We start from the raw sequence: 4496 nt of genomic DNA, 5'->3' as shown, positions 1-4496 counted from the left end.
AATCAATCTGCTCTATAGAATTGACCTCCTCAGTAAGTCTCAAATCCATTCACTCCTTTCCTTCTGCTCTGTGACTACCATAGTCTAAACCCCTTCATTTCTTTTCCAGACTCTGCAGCAACCTCCTAACTAGTCTCTCTGCCTTCAGCATTACAATCTTGCTCAAATGCATATCCAGCCATGTCACACCTATGCTTAACAGACACATACTGGGGTTCTGGAACATGGGGACCTGAGCAAAGTGCCCTTCTCAGCGCTCCCAGAATGATCTACTTGCTTCTCCAGCATCTTGCAGGTTCTGAGACATGTGAGTAAGACCTTGGGCTCTATAAAGTTCTTCACACAGAGCTGGTGTGGAATTCCCTCCCTTTTGGGCTAGACAGTCAACAGTAGAGCAGCAGTGATAGCCAGGACCTGTAGATGTAGATATGCAGGTGGAAGGACTTGTCAATCAGGGCTTTGTGGATCCCAACTTTGCCTCCATTTCCTCAAGGTTAACATCAACCTTGTATAAGTATGTCAGATCTTGCAGACCCTTCCAAAGCCAAGAGAGGTAGAACAGGTGAATAAACTTTCCCTTCTCCTAAGCTGAGTGATTAAAGGGAGATCATAGGAGTTTCTTCAGGGATCTCAACAGAATGCTAACATCCTGCCTTTACACTATAGGCCCACAGACCATAAACCCATTTTGCTTCTTACCTCCTGTAAGATTCCCATCATTAAGGACACGTCAACAGCCAGACTTGAGTCTTAAAGAGTGGACAGGGAAAACAAACAGTCCGTCTAAGAGGTCCTAGCAAACCAGAGAAAGGAAGATCAGGTAGAACACTCAAAATGAGTTCTCATGAAACAAAACTGCCAGAGGAAATAGGCAGGAGCCTGAATAGAAAATAGGGTTACTAAAGTGTTCTAAAAGCAGTTTTAATATACTTTACTTGCATAAAAATATAATTTTTCTTTGAAAATTCAGTAAATTAAAGATGATCATTATTAAGGTTCTAATTAGTGCTCTGGAAGAGCAAATGCAAGAAATACTTCAAAGTACTGAGCAAAAAAAAAAAAAGAAATTTAAAGGATCCAGAAAAAAAAAAAAAAAAGAAGAACTAGAGGGATTGGTAAGGGTTAATATAAAAATAATAGGTGTTGCTAAAAGAGAAAACAGAGCAGGTGAAGGAAAGGTAATAATTCAATAAAGAACAAAGAAAAGTTCCCTGAACTGAAGAAGGATCTGAGTTCTCAGATAGGAAGGGTTTGTATAGAGATTCAGTTGGATTGACAAGAGGAACCACATACAGGTAAGTTGAAATTCTTGAACTTTAAAGAGAAAAAGAAAATTTCACAAGCATACACATAGTAAAAACCAACCCATCAGAGATTAGGGGGGCAAAAAATCTCACCCACACCCAGAAAGCTAGGAGTCAAGGGGAAGTATCTACAGATAACTGAATGGAAGGACTATGAACTAAGATACTCAGCCAAGATACTATTCCCTTGTCAGATGAATGAATAAATACTACAACGCAGGCAAGAACAAAAAATTGTGTTACTCAAGTGTTCCATCTGAGGAAAATATCTGAGGAAAAACAAAACAAACAAACAAACAAACAAATACTAAATTAACCGGAACAGAGACTTCAAGATGGAAGAACATAAAAAGAAATAAATTACTGAGCAGTGATCCTTAATAGGCATGTACACTTAAATCTTAATGAAAATACATAGTCTATTTCTGTAGTATATAGGTGATATGGTTTAAATGTGTTCCCCAAATTTCATGTGTTGGAATCATATGAAACATTCCCAAATTCATAAGTTGATTGAGGGTAGGGACTTTAAAGGTAATTAGGATTAGATAAGGTCATCAGGGTGGGGCCGCCTTGGTGGGAGACCTGAGCTAGCATGCTTGCTCCATTTTGCCAAGTGATCTCCCTGGTGTGTCATGATGCAACAGGAAGTCTCTCACCAGATGCTGGTGCCACGCTCTTGGGCTTCCCAGCCTTCAGAACTAGGAGCTAAATAAACTACTATTCTTTTGTGGTATTTAGTTATAGCAACACAAAATAGACTAAGGCAATAGCGGATATTTTATATAAGGACTGTTGAAATAAGAGGGAAATATTGTAAGAAAAAACACTATCTCAACAAAAATGTAGGAGTTGGGAGTGGAAGGTAGAGAGAGGAGGAATTCAAACATGCTCTCAAGAGTGTAGAGAAAAGAGGAATGGTAAGGGGAAATTAAAGCTATTCTACAAGGAGGAAAATGGAATGAACAGTACCTCTGGTAGCCATGGAGGTGCCACATCTTCCCTTAAGAGAAAATAGCCATGAAGAAAGCAATGCTACCAGCCTCCAGAGGCTGGGAAAAAAAGTGATTTCTTTTAATGCTAAAGATATGACTAAATATTTAAAACAGAAATAAGACAATATGGAAAGGAAATAAATGAATACAAGCTGAATATTTTTAAAATTATAGCCCTACTTTATCCTAGAACAATCCCCTAGAAATGAAATGAGGGAAGTATTTTAAGAGGAAAAATAGCTATGAAATACTTAGGAATAAATTTGGCAAGAAATGCACAAGAACTATACAAAGAAAACTATAAATATTATTAAAAACAAACGAGAGCTACTCTCCTGTTGAGAAGACTATGTTAATTCTCCCAAAATAAACACAAAGGCTATGGGGACAGAGTACTGTCATACACTGCGGTGGAATGTCAAGGTTTCCTAGCATTTGTGGGGAGAAACCTTACAGCATACATTAAAAGTAACAGTATCCTTCAACTGAGTAATTTCAGTCCCGGAAATAAAAGCACTAACACTTACGAACATATATACAAGAATACTTATCATAGCATGGTTAGGAATCACAAAAAGCTTCATAAACAAAATAAATATTCATAAAAGGGAAACAGGCTAAATACACTGGATATATCTGCACCATAAAATAGTATAAGGCTAGTTAAGAGAATAAAAAAGAGCTATGTCAAGTGACTTGGAGAGGGTTCTACACAGTATTGTTGAGTCAGAAAAGCAAAATGCAGGAAAATGTGTATAATATGATGCCATCTTGGTAAAAAAAAAAAAAAAAGAAAAGAAAAAGAAAAAATCACTACCTACCCCATTCAAAAATGTCTGTGTGTATATATAAACTTTGTATTTCCTTGACTCTGAAATGCCTATTGTTTTCACACTGTAATTTTTCTGATATCAAGATGCCTCTGTGTCACCATCTGCCATGTGTCAGTCTTTGCGGCACCCTCCTTGCCTGCACAAGCACATCAAAGCACGTGCACCCACCTGCAGGGGGACTGGAGGCTTGCAGGAATACCACAGAGGTAACAGCAGGGCAGTGTCACAGGCAATAATGCATCATGGGAGCTCTGGATGCACAGAGGACAATGGGGTGTGGAAAAGCACAGACCCCAAAGCCTAGGAATTGAAAAGGGATTCAGAAGAGTCAGACCCCAAACACAAAGTTTTTAAAATATCTCACCTAACTAATGTCACTAATAGTTTTCTTTTCATGTGTGCAAAGGAATGATCTCTAAATAGATCTAAAAGGACTAATAAGTTTAAAATAAAAATGACAAGTCAGAACTTGAAGCCAAATACCAAAGATGACTGACTATATGTCAAAAGGAAAATGCACAAAGTTATTTTAGGTCCTGATACTTCAAGGTAAGGAATGGTATCCTTAGCACTCCCAAATTTTACATGATTTTTCATTGATCGTCTTTCCCATTTTCTAGACACGCTTTGGGTCTTAGTATGAATGACAGCATTTTTTCTTTCTACACAGAACACAAAATCACTGTCTTTCACTAATGGCATCTTAGGTTAAGTGAAATATGAAGTGTGTGTATATATATATATATAAACATCTGTATAGATTATATGATCAAGAAGAAAATTATGGATGCACAAGATCTAGGATACTAATATGGGTGTGTTAGTTTGCTCAGGCTGCCATAACAAAATAACACAGGCTGGGTGGCTTACACAGCAGGAATTTATTTTTTCACAATTCTGGAGGATGGAGGTCCAAGATCAAGGTGTGAGCAGATTTGGTTTCTCCTGAGGCTCTTTCGTTGTTTGGTCTGCAGATGGCTGCCTTCTCATTGAGTGCTCACACCATCTTTACTCTTTCCCATCATCCCTGGTGCCTCTCCCACTTTTTACAAGGACACCAGTCATACTGGATTAGGGCCTCTCCCTTAGGATGTAATTTAACCTTAATTGCCTCTTTAAAGGCCCTAGGTCAAAATACAGTCACATTCTAAGGCACTGGGGGTTAGAGTTTCAACATGTAAATTTAGTTGTGGGTGAGGGTACAATTCAGTCCTTAACAATGGATTCCTTGGGGAGAGTTTGGGGAAAGAGAAGAAGAGAAACCAAGCAATAAGACAAACAGAAAAGGACAACACACACATCAAAGGCATGCATATATGGGCACTTACATAAAATTATGTATATATGTAGATAAATATATAAGG

Source organism: Papio anubis, chromosome 8 (assembly GCF_008728515.1).
Source record: "Papio anubis isolate 15944 chromosome 8, Panubis1.0, whole genome shotgun sequence".
NCBI lineage: Eukaryota > Metazoa > Chordata > Mammalia > Primates > Cercopithecidae > Papio > Papio anubis.
The sequence above is the reverse complement of the archived record's forward strand: the minus strand, read 5'-3'. Positions refer to the sequence as shown.